Source organism: Crocuta crocuta, unplaced genomic scaffold (assembly GCF_008692635.1).
Source record: "Crocuta crocuta isolate KB4526 unplaced genomic scaffold, BGI_CrCroc_1.0 scaffold186, whole genome shotgun sequence".
Classification (NCBI taxonomy): Eukaryota; Metazoa; Chordata; class Mammalia; order Carnivora; family Hyaenidae; genus Crocuta; species Crocuta crocuta.
The window spans coordinates 9,895,754-9,909,085 of NW_027551569.1; the positions used below are offsets into that span (position 1 = coordinate 9,895,754).

At 42.3% G+C, this 13,332-nt stretch overlaps 1 protein-coding gene across 4 annotated transcripts in view; it reads right to left on the bottom strand.

The window, feature by feature from the left end:
- Positions 1 to 12,957, bottom strand: part of SIPA1L1 (signal induced proliferation associated 1 like 1) — a 354,681-nt gene extending 341,724 nt beyond the window's left edge. For 3 of the 4 annotated variants that reach the window (XM_077750699.1, XM_077750698.1, XM_077750696.1), the window contains exon 1: positions 12,540 to 12,637. The gene's annotated coding sequence lies outside the window, so the exon portion shown is untranslated. Of the gene's footprint in view, positions 1 to 12,539; positions 12,638 to 12,896 lie in introns of those variants that run through there. The other variant, XM_077750694.1, reaches the window with a different exon arrangement.
- Positions 12,958 to 13,332: the final 375 nt, after the last annotated feature.

Sequence of the window (13,332 nt, forward strand, 5' to 3'; positions counted from 1 at the left end):
GATTGGCAGTATGATAATTTTAAGGCAATAGGTGGAAATCAATGACAGGATGACAACGTCACAGCAGAGCCCATGCTCCACAATGAGACAGAAAGCAGAAAGCATTCCAGCCAGAAAATACGCTTCTCACGTTTCCTAATTTGCCTTCATTTGGGAAGTGAAGTCAAAGTGTTAACTAGAAAATAATTCTGTGGTTATTACAAACTCTGTGAAGATTTATACTTATTTCCACACCACCACATATATTTACATTTCATCTAGCTATCAGCACTAGACACATTTGCAACCCTGGGGCCTTGAACTTCTCCCGCAGGTGTGGACCCCGTGCGAGGCTGTTTCCCACATTGCAGAAAGTTCAGTTGGCCAGAGAGAATATTCAACAACAACCATTAGCTGGACTCCAGTGGAAGGGAGAAAATTAAATACATTATCCAAGAATTCTCTCTAGGAGTCTGAGATAACTTGCTCAGATGCACCTCCTGAAAGTTCACTCACCTACCACCTAACTTTCTTAGTGAAACCAGCAACAGGAAGAGGTGAGAGAAATTAAAAGAAACAGGGTAATGCCTGCGCAAACCATGCCCACGTCCCCAGGAAGATGCAAACAGGTAAGGGCCTGAAAGCGAGGCAAGATACTTAACCTTTCTTAGCTTTGTCATCTATTGATCATCCCTATTTCACAGGAATTCCACAAGGATAAAATAAGATGATAGAAGCAAAGAACCTACCCACTGGTAGAGTTCAGAGAGAGGTATTTATGACCATTATTAGCTGAGCACTGCAGAGGTCACCTTGACAGGCCAACCTCCCACAACAGACACAGGGCCGAATGGGTCACATGCCAGTTCTGGGAAATGCAGATCATCACTGGAGATACAAAAAACAATCTCTAACTCTCCACTGCAGTGATAAACTATATACATGCTTAAAAATTCTACCAGCAAGACCAGCCTTTCATCGGAGAGATGGGTGGAGAACTTCTATCATCAGTGTAGGCAGTGTTTAAACAAATATGGTGATGGTCATAGCTACCCTATTAGACAGACAGGCTTTCCGGCATTTCCAACAATAAAATATATTCTATGCGCACAGTGAGAACATGACTGCAACAGGTAACTGCACCAGACAGCTCCCCAACTCAGTGGCCGCTGCAGTGGATGTTAATGAAGGAAGAAGGTTTAGAACAGGAGGGGCTCAATAGCTCGGTTCCCACGCGTGGAGTCCTAACGTCTATCTTCAGGCCAGTTATAAAGATTAGCAGTGATGCGACATGTAGTGTCTGGCACATTGGGTACTCAATAGGTGGCAGCCTTTGTAAATTTTATAACTAAGAAGCACCAAAATCCAAAGGCCGAGCCTGCCATGAAGCATTCAGAAAAAGAGTGGCTCCTTTTCACCTAAGAAATTAAGCTGTCTGAAAACAACCGGGTAAAGAACACAGTAACAAGACTTCTAACAGGGAATAAATCAGTAAACAGGACATTAATCAGTTTGCCACCGAGAATGAAATCCAATGTGCCCATTCCTCTGGGGCAAATAAACACACAAAATAAGGAATGGTCCCTATCCTCCAAGGATCTCCATCTACCCAAGGAGAAATCACATGGTTTCCCCTGTCTGTCTGCATTCCCCCCTCGACAATATGACCCATGAAGGCAAAACCTACATTTTATATTGCTGTACAGTGCAGGAACCCAATAAAAATCTGTTAAACAAATGAGACATCCACAGGATCTCAAGGACTAAGAGAGTTACCTGCCTCAAAAGTTTCCAAGCCTGGTTTCACAGACTGCTCAATGTGAACATTCAAGGGGCAGACAGAGAATCCATGTACTGAGCATACTCCCCAGGTGATTCTAACACTCCATGGAGACTGAGAACCACTGACCTCCTCAAGCTCCCATGAACTATCAGAACGGCCATTACAAGGACCCATCCAGAATGATCCAGCCTAGGCATGCGATGGGGAATGCAACCTGTCACACGCGCAAGCAAAGTCCTTACTGACGGACTCCTGTCCTTCTCTATGGGGCCCGGAAAGACAAAGGTAATCTCTCCTCCTTCAGTGTGATGGGCCTCAACTCTTCTGACAGGGATGACATCCCTTCCGAGGCTTCTCCAGGCTAAAATTCTTGACGAATACCCATTAATTATTTGACATAAGTATACAACACAGTACAACAGCATATTAGAGAAGGGAGAAATCAAAGTGAGTTACACTAACCAGAAAGAGGTCAGTGAAGGAGGCGGGCATAGAAGGATTAGAAAGACCCAGATAAAACTGGAACTCAGGGGCTGGTATTACAACAGAGAGGAGGGAGATAATGAATGATAAGGAGCGTGATAAGCAGGGAAGGGGATAAAAGAGATAAAGCCATATGGGTGAGGAATTTAGTGTTCTGAATTGAATAGAATTGAAATGGAAAATGAACAAAGGCTCAAAGAAAGTTGGAATCATTGGGAAGAGGAGAAAACAGAGGCCCATATGAAAGCAGAGACAGAGAAATCAGATAAGCAGGAAAGGAGAGACCCGAGAGAAAGGTCACAAGAGCAGGCAGGAGAATGTGAGTCTGATGTGGCAAGGGAATGGAAACCACGTTAGTTCCTGGGGGTGGCACGTGTACCTAGGTGCTACCTTAGAAACACACAGAGAAGATGACAGAAAGAGACAGGTAAGATGGCCTAGAGAGCGGGACAGCGGGAAGCAAGGTGCTCACAAAGGAGTCTGCTACAGCCACCTACATACAAAAGGAAGGTCAAGGGTCTGTCTTAAGATGGTGGCAATTAAAAGAGGAAAAGCTGAAAACAGGAACCAATTCAGAAGAAAAAGAAAATGGAGATGCTTTGTCATGGACAAGACCAAAGAGAGAAGAAAGGGAAGAATCCGAGGTGACATCTGGAGCGCTAACTGAAAAATTCAAGAAGCAGGCGCTCAAGGAGAAGCAAGATAACTGCACAACCCCATGTACCGGAGTGCACGCAGGATGATTTGTCAATGAAAGCTTCAAAGTTCAATCCCCACACCAGAAACACACATGGCAGCTTGTGGTTTTGCTCTTTAATCTGGTCCCGGCTCTGGTTGTAGTTTCTGTGCCAGCAGACGAGAAATATCTGGTTGTGAGCCCAAAAAGGAACATTACCACCCAAGTTCACGTGTTGTGGTAGAGCACGCAGAAAAAAGTCAGCCATGAGAGCCTACATGTTGCCCAAGCCCATTTACAGCACACACTCAGAGGGGGCAAACCTATAAAGATGCCAAGTAGATCAGTGGTGGCCTAGGCCGGGAGCAGGGAGGTGGGATGGGGCTGGGGACAAACAGGGAGTGACTGCAAAGGGGGTTGGAGTTTCTTTGTGGGATGATGAAGATGTTCTAAAACTGTTTATGGAGATGGTAACACAATTCTACAAATACTAAAAACTACTGATCTGTACACTTGAAAGGGGAGACCCATATAATAAGTTAATTATGACTCAATAAAAATGTTACATAAAGAAAAAAAATTAAAAAAAGAAAAACTTAGGAGTGCATAAACTGGTACTGTGCCCTCAGAAACATAGACCCCCATCTCCCCAATAAAAATGATTACTCGACTCAATTTCAACTAAAAAGCTATCAGGCAATTTGGAAAATTCTAAAATGTATCTTAGCCTAAGAAAGCTATATTGCTTCCAGGGGTTCCCGTTTCCCCCGATGACTTCCCTCATTATTAAAGCCATCCCTGCTCTCTCTATGCCGAACACCTAGCAAACTTACTTAGACACAGCTCTCAACAGCTGCCTGTCACTCATCCACAGTTATACCCACTACATGTGTCAAGCCCTCAAAGGCACCCCTACCTCGTCTTTCTAAATCGAACAACCTGCAGCAGGCTCCGAGCTGATACCCAACTGAATACTGTGGACGGAAAAAGGAACAAACCACGAGGGCAGTGAGGAAAGTGCGGAGCCTCTGTTCAAACTGCCTGGGGCAACAAAAGAGCCAAGAACCAGAACCTACATCTCTGGATTGAAGATCTTCATAAAGCAACACCTAACCATTGGGAAGGTATCGATTATGAGCAAATACTACATCTCAAGGACACAAGTATTTACTACAATCTCTAAAGTAGAATGTTTAGTAAGTTCGAAATACCACTGATTGAACTAGAAGACTGATATTTTCAACATTTTCAGCTGGATCTTAAATTTTAATCCATTGGTTTCAAATACACATTTAACATATTTCACCTGCCTATAACAAGACTTAAAGCAATCCAAACACCTAAGAATGTATAAATAGGTATTCTGAATCAAGCAACATGGAGAGAGGTCTTTCTAATAAACGTGACCTCTTAGACCCTACTTGTTAACTGACGCAAGTCTTGGAAAGCCTGAAATAATAAAGACCTTGAGAAAGGAAAGAGCTGGGTTTTTTCCACCATAATGTCCTCCCACCTAAATAACATCTAAATAACACTTTGGCTTGCAGCTATGTTTATTAAGGGGCAGGTCTGGTGCCACACACCGTGCAGTTTCGGGTGGCTCCATGCATAATGACGCTCTCCGACACCTGAAGGTAACCAAAATACCAAACTCTTCCAGAAGCTGCCCAGGACTCACAAAATGAACCAAAAAGAAAGCTGTTCCATCTATTCTGAAAGAACACCAGCCTTTGAAAGGCAAACGTCAACTTTCCACAATACCTTCTGGCCCAGGGCCTGGTGACTTACATAGTTCAAAAGAGACCACAGAGTATTGAAGATGGTAACCAGCCTACTTTCCAGAAATAATACCACCGTTACAAGACATAACTTCAGAAGTTTTAACTTTTTTTTTCATTTGATCTCAAGAATTCTGGGAAGGGCAAACACTTTCCCCATTTCACAGACGAAGAAGCAAGCTCCTATAGATGGGCAGACCCGCCAGCTGTCAACCTGACTCTCCACCTGCATGGCAACGTCTATCACATGCCCAACAGACATAAATCAGCTCTTAGTTCCCCACCAAAACTGTCCCTCCCGTCTTCCCCATTTCAATGAATTACTCCACATGCTAAGGCCAAAACCTTGGTGTTATCCTTGACTCCACTCCTTCTTCCACTCTACCTCCTCACACCCTTCAGGGAATCACGTCAGCCCCAATTGAGAGATGTCCAAAATCCAGCCACTTCTCATCACCTCCACTGCTATCATCATATCTGACCCAGATTATTGCTAGAACCCCCAGAAAAGCCCCTACTTCCACCTTACTCCACCGCACACACACATACTTTATTCTATTCTCTACAGAACCAAGCTTTTTTCTTCAAAAATATGTCAGATGAAACCCTTTTAGAAAACCCTCTGGTGGCTTTCCATCTCACTGAGAGTTGTTCATTACCGTATGTACAGGATGAAAGCAGTATCTGCCATCTAGAAGATGCTCAGTGAATAATGCAGATTATGAAACAAAAGCAAAATGGCCAAATTGTAGAGCCAGGATTACACAAATTTTCCAGTACTCTTGGTAACAATGAGACCAGATTTACAAGAGAAAATAATCCACATAGGAAAAAAAATTTTTTTTTTAATTTGAGAGAGAGAACATGCACACGAAGGGGGGGAGGGAGGGAAGGAGGGAGGGGAGGAGAGAGACAGAGAGTATGAAGCAGGGTCCACACTAAGTATGGAGCCCGACATGGGGCTCAATCCCATGACCCTGGGATCATGACTTGTGCTGAAATCAAGAGTTGGATACTCAACAAACTGAGCCACCCAGACACCCTCCAGGGAAACGTAAATCTTATTTTAAATAACTGAATCCTATCACACATAATCAATACTATGTTCAATTTCTAATGACAAATTAGAATGAAAATATCATTTTATAAAGCCATGAAATCTCACACTAGGATATCTGATTATTGCATATTTGGTAACACGGCCAATTGCCAGCTTAATCATCATAGCCTTGGTAACTAGATTTTCAGTGTGACTTTCTGCATTCAGTAACATGATGACACTACATCTCAAGACTACCACGCACGTAAATGACAAAGACTCTAAAAGACTCGGAACCAAATACCTAGAAAATGGGGTGATAAGCATTTCCAAATCTCCCACACTAGCATTATACCAGTCATCTGAAACAGGAATTAACTTTCTAGGGTATTACAAGTAGCAGCAGAAAAGGCAGATTGAGAATTGTCTCCTACCAAAATTGTAACTCAGTGTTAAGTTAAAATGTTGATTGTTTTCAGATCAGAGTGAAACTAATACTAAAATTATCCACCATTACAGAACTTTCTCACTAAAATATTTTAGAATTAAAAACAAATTCTCTGAACTTCTTTCTTTAGTTCTTTTAAAAACACTTCTACTATCTATAAAAAAGCCTTAAATCTTACTAAATCACAATAATAAATTCAAAGAATTTTAACAGTTGGCCTTAAAGGAAAGTTAATTCAACCCTCAACCTTCTTCCTCCTACAAATGAAAAGAAACTTGGTATATAATAAGTGAACAGTTAAAATAAGTGTTGAATGAGTGAAAAAAATGAAGATCCAAAAAAGGTATATAACTCTTTTAAGATCAAACAGTTAACGGAAAAATCCAGATTAACCAAAACTAGGTTTCTAGATTCTTTTGGAACAGATGTGGAAGTAGAAGAAATCCAGATTTGAAAACCTTATCTGGGTCCTCAGGAAAAACTTAACCAAAATTCATTTCAGCCGGTTTCCTTTAGTTTTGTTACTTAGAAAAGCACTTGATAAAATAAATGTTGCCAAGACCTATCTCCTTGGAAACCAAAAAGGCAGAACTGTCTAGGGTTTCTTTTTTCTATACAAAGAATATTTAACACAGGACTGTTTTCATAATAAATAACTATAATTGTTTCACATCAGCAGTAAAACAGGTGGCCTCTGACTAAAAGACAAATCCGCCAGATAAGGAACAGAATGCTGAAAAGGACTGTATCAATCACCAGAAGAGTATCAGCCACATGAGAGCAGGAATCATACATTCTTTTGTCACCAAAACTAACCACTAGCCCCTGGCATTATAGTGGGAGTCAATAAATACTTACAAGATAAATGAGTAAGTTACTCCTTACAGATTCACCCATGTAGACATCAATCCATTTGGTCACCACTAAACAAATCTTGACTTCAAGCCTACTAAATGCAAACACACTAGTTTCCTCCATAGCAATTCTACCCATGGCCCTTCAAGTTATACATTCAACCAACATTATCCTCACAGTTTTGTTAAGAAGAAAGTATGTCTTAAGTAGCCTAAATTACTTTCTAAAACAGCCACTTAATTTGCTGTTCTGGTCCCAATCTCTCTCATTCAGTTCATCCTATACAAATAAGCCAGGTTAGTTTTCTGTTCTTTGCACATCCCAGACAAGAAAACAGTGCTGTGGCTAAGTATTCTGTCTTTGTATGTGGTCTACCACTATTCAGTGAGCAGATGTGGAAAATTAGAATCTAGTGAACTGGAATAGGAAAAGACAGTGTCCAGGTAAAAGACACAAGTGGCAGTTCTTATACTAATTGATACCACTGAAAATCTTGAGATTACCACTTAGAGGCTTCCCTAGAACACCATGATACAATTGATCCAGAAGGGTACACATCGAATCTTCAAGATCAATTCAAGGTTCATCACCTTTTTGAAACTTTCCCAAGCCATTGGAGTAAGTAGCTGTGAAATAACTCTGTAAACCAGGAAGTGCTGGACACACAGCTCTTACTACACTAGCTGCCAACTGATAGCCTGGCATACATTCTGCCATTTAAATCACTTTACCTCACTATTTAAGCGTGTCTAATCCCCTCAAAGAAAAAAAGAAAAATTCTGCCAATTGTTTTCTCAATTGTTGACTTCTCTATTCTCTATTACTTAACATCTAGAATAGCATAAATTAAGTAAGTGCCATTCACACTTCCTGATTTTAATACATTACAAAACTAACAATATCAACACAGTTCTGGTGCTGGAATGAAGACAAACAAAAAGACCAAGAGAATAGACAGCCCAGAAATAAACCCTTGGATATATGGTCAACTGATCTTCAACAAGAAAGCCAAGACCATTTGATGAGGAAAAGACAATCTCTTCAACAAACAGTGTTGAGAGAACTAGATGTCCACAAGCAAAAGAATGAAGTTGGGCCCTTATCTTACACCATATACAAAAATTAACCCAAAATGAATTAAAGACCTAAGCCTAAGAACTAAAACTATAAAATTTCTAGAAGAAAACATAGGAGGAAAGTTTCAGGACACTGGTCTTGGCAATAACTTCTCGGATATGATGCCAAAAGCACAGGCAACAAAAGCAAAAATAGACAAATTTTTAAAACTTCTGTGCATCAAAAGATACAATCAACATAGGAAAAAGGCAACCCACAGAACAGGAGAAAATGTATCCAAATCATACATCTGATAAGGGATTAATATCCAGAATATATAAAGAACTCCTACAACTCTATAACAACAAAAAAGAAATAACCAACTGAAAAATGGGCAAAGGACTTGAAGACACATTTCTCCAGAGACGATATGCAAACAGCCAACAAGCAAATGAAAGATGCTCAACATCACTTACCAGAGAAATGTGAATCAAAACCACGATGTGATATCACCATCAGGATAGCCACTATGAAAAAAACAGAAAATGACAAGTGCTGGCAAGGATNTCAGAGAAATGTGAATCAAAACCACGATGTGATATCACCATAGATGGGCTATACCCATCAGGATAGCCACTATGAAAAAAACAGAAAATGACAAGTGCTGGCAAGGATGTGGAGACACTGGAAACTTTGTACCCTGCTGGTGGGAGTGTAAAACCACTGTGGTTTTACAACCACTATGAAAAACAGTAAGGAGATTACTCAAAAAATTAAAAACAGAACTACCATCTGATCTAGCAATCCCACTGTGTGTATATCCAAAAGAACTGAGAGCAAGGCCTGAAAGATACATCTGTACACCTGTGTTCATACCAGCATTATTCACAATGGCCAAGAGGTGGAAGCAACCAGAATGTCCATGAATGGATGAGTAGATAAACAAAATACAGTATATACATAGCATGGAATATTAGCCTCAAAAGAAGGAAATCCTGTTAGATGCCAACATGTATAAACCTTGAAGACATTTTGCTAAGTGAAATAAGCCAGTCACAAAAAGACATATACTGTATGATTTTACTTATGTGAGGTATCTACAGCAGACAGATTCACAGAAACAGAAAGTAGAATGGCAGTGGCCAGGGATAAGGGGAATGGGAGGGGGGAACTATTTCCTGGGGACAGTTTCAGATTTGCAAGATGAGAAAGTTCTGAAGATGTGCCTCACAACAACAGGAATGTACCTAATACTGCTCAACTACACACTTTAAAAGGGTTAAGTTGGTAAACTTTATGTTACGTGGTTTTTACCACAATAAAAAATAAGTAAGTGCCAACACAGAATTACCAAATTGGGTTTATGCCTTCTACCTCCACTGCAGAATTGAAGCAGTCTGACCCTTTGAGGTGGTGGCAATTGTTTCCAGAGTTTTTTCCAAGTTGTCTTTTCTAGTCAATAGGCCAGCACAGAGGACCAGAGGCTCTCTCCTTCTCCCGCATTCAAAATTAAGTTTACATACTCCCAGCCAGCTGCTCTCTGCTTTAAGCCTACTCCTGGGCTACCCTATTGTCAAGCATGGGTTCAAAACTGACATAAAAACTATTGTGCAGCCAACTGGGTGGAGGAGAAGCATAACAGAATCATCCACTGAGTTTCTTCAATCCTCCATCCACCTGATATCTCATCTGCTGCCCTAGAGAAAAGCCCCAGAGTTCACTGTGATTCCCCCCAGCCCTCTCCGCCCAAGCACTCCCTGCTCCCCCAAAATACACGTTCTCCCTGAACTGCTGAAAACCACTACTTTAAATCACTACCTTGAAAATGGCCTTCAGAACAATCCCACCGAAAGCAATTATTAAGCTGACATTCTTCAACTCTGAATAAGGTTTTTCTGTGAACCCCATCGCTCTCCATAACCTATCATTTACCTGCTGAAACATTTTGTTTTGCAATTATTATACCTCATTTCCTATTACAAAGGATTAGCACTAAGATCCTAATTTTAAAAAATAAAATCAAGTAACACGGAGACGCTTGAAGAATCACAGGCCCCTCCCAAACCAGAAGAGACCAGGGTTAGCAACTGCACCGGGTCTCCACCGGGCAAGACATCCTCACAGCTTTCTGAGCCATGAGTCAAACCACACCCCAAACACATACAGACGCACAGCACACTCTTGTTACATAGGAAACACCAGCCGCTCAGAAATTAGACTCGGGCAAAGTACAAGGGCAGAACCGTCTGAGGTCTTCACAGGAGCACGACTTTGTGTCCTGTTCCATATACGGCGCTATTTAAAATCTGGGTGTTTCACTACCACTTGAGATGGACAACCCAACTTTCTATCCACTTGTTATACCAAAAGTATACACTTGATCAGTGTACCAAAAGGCTCAAATGTGAAATATTACCTGGAAATCTTCAGGATATCCATACTTTATACACATAATGATATGGACTAACAAATGATAACCCAGCCATGAGAACTGATAAGAAGCACATAGTCATGTTCTTATGAATCACTACGTACTTTCCCCTCAATTGGAAAGATTCAGGGAATCTGTACTCTTACACTGTTCTACCTCTCATGTTTGTTTCACAGCTCAAAGAGACAGAAAATAGCCATTTAGTGAAAAAATTCAACCTGCAAATTTAACATAGAATTTACACGTCTCAACTCAGTCAACCAAGATCCCCCCCTAAAGTCTCCAAACCACTAACCTCAAGCAATCTCCAATCTATGACTTTAATAAAGTTATTTTTTAAAGTTGTTTTTAAAAATTGGGGGGAGGCAGAGGGTCACTACACCAAAATTACTGATGTAATTCAAAGCAAAAGCAAAGTAAGTAAATACAAACACCAGAAAGTAACAGTGAAAGAATAGAGTTAAATGGATCTCAATAGACAATCTTAAGTGAGGGGCTTTGGATTTATTACCAAGGGTTCAAGTCAACCCTCACACAGGATCCTAACAACCTCCTGACACTTCAGATCTGAAGTTTTCTGTGCTAGAATTGCTATTTCAAGCCGGAGCAGCAGCACCAGGAACTGCAGAGAAGCTAACAGCAACACCTACTGACTATCTTGAGCCACTTGCCAAACTTGTTCTCTCTGTCAACTGAAGAAATCTAAGGATACAGTCAACTTCAAGAGTCCTTTACTTAAGCATGATGAGATAAGAAAGTTGCCATCCACATAAAGCCATCCATCCCCCCAAATCTCTTATTTGGCCCCTAACCATTTATGAGCAAATCATCACCCAAGTCATTTTAAGTGCCTTGTTAATTGCTGGTGCCTCAATATAAATAATTTATTTCATGGGAAAAATGCTTTAATATTAATATTCTTGTTAATAACTGGTATGTCATCTCATAGTTGGACACACCAGTGACCATAAACTGCTTTACATAAACGTTTTATTTGAGACTACTGCTGTTACCACTGTTCTATATTATTCCCATCACTGTTTTTTTTTTTCTATGCTGGTAAAAAGGTGGCTTAATTGCAGCCTTCAAAAAATAAAAAAGAGAAAAGTGAAAGTCATTAAATCAGCATTATACAGAAAATTAATACTGTTAACTAAACTTGCTGCCGAGTATGATTCTCTAGAACTTAATCTTGTACTTTTCCAAAAGATTAAGTCAGAATCTTTGCCTTGGATGAATATTCCATATGAGAAAAGAAGAGAAAGTTGACACTTAACTCCCACAGAGTACCAGTATAAAAACAATGGCTTTAAGAGTCTGAGTCAGAGTTTCAACATGAAAGGCTTACTTTATAGAGGAAACGCCAACCCCAGTTCATCCAGATAGACCTGGAACCCGATGAAAGTCGACACCTTTACTCTGAAATTTGCATCGCATCACTCACTGGCTCCCAGTTTAGAAATATAATCGTCTGGCAGGTAGTAAGAGTTTCAGTGAATGCTAACCTCTAAAACACCCGTCATGAAAAATTAAATCTATTAAGGTAAACGCAGTCTCTAGGGGACCATCAGTCCCAAATGCTTCCTTTCAAAATCGAATACCAACAACTCAATTGAACAACATCTTCCCTGAAGTGAGCCATTTCCCTTGCCTCTCTACTTAACGAACGGTGAAACTCGAAATTTCAACCTGCCCAATACGGCTACATGTCCACGCCGAAATGCCGCGAAGCGATAGGGAGGCTCGCAAATTCCCTTTAAGGGCAGGAGAAGTTGGAAACAGATGAGGCTAAAGAGGAAAAGTTCTTTCTGAAGCACCCTCACGCCTCCCCCAGCCCTCTCTCGAGGTTTACTTGCTCCAAGGAAAGCAGGTTGGAGCATCCCCGACTTTCACTGCCCCCCGGACCCGGGGGAGAGAAATTAACCACCCGCAGGCACTGAGCTCTCTTCTCCGTTTCCCATGATCAAACCCCTCGGCCTGTCCTTTCCAACACAGCCTGCAAAGTGCTCACCCAGGTGACTGAAGGGGAAGGGTGCCCGGTGGAGAGGAGAGCTGCCGGGTGGGCGCAGCCACCCCGACGGGGGCGCGAGTCTCCCGGCCTCTCGTGGAGGCGCTCTGCCGGTAGTTATGCAGATTCGGATGCCGAGGTGCGTGCGCGCGCGCCGTGCTTGGTGCAGCCCGGACTCGCCCCCGCCGGGTTGCGCTATCAGCACACACCACCGAATCGGAAATAAAACTTTGACCGGCCTCCTCGAGTCCTGCTCCGGGCCCTGGACCCGAGCCCCGGCCAGAAATGCAATGGGGGGGGCTGTCAACTGTCCTGCACCCCCGCTCCCCTGCCCGGACCCGGGGAGCGGGAGCCACTTACCGCTCGGCCCGGCCTCCCGGTGCCGCCGCGCGTCCGGGGCGCGTCCGCCGCGCGCTCTCCCTGGGGAGAAAGAGAAACCTTGTGGACGGTCGGCGCGCGCTCACTCGCCGCCTCCTCTGCGGAGAACGGCNATTCCTGTCTCCAGCAGAGAGCCGAGGCTGCAAACGTGGGTGCAGTTTTCAACCTGCCCCCTCCTTTGCCCGACACCCTAATGGTGGGGAAATCGAGGGCTAGAAGCGAGAGGAGGATTTTTAAGCCTATCGGAGAGGACATCTGTAGAACAGCGTCATATCTGGCCAAATTTGGCAAATGAAGCTAATTTTTCCCCAGAGGTTCTGGGGGAGATTTCTGTCACAGAAGCCAGCACATACTCTGTATCCCCAAATTTCTACAGTATATTCAGTTTTTCAGCCCTCCCGTCTAATCTCATCCGCCA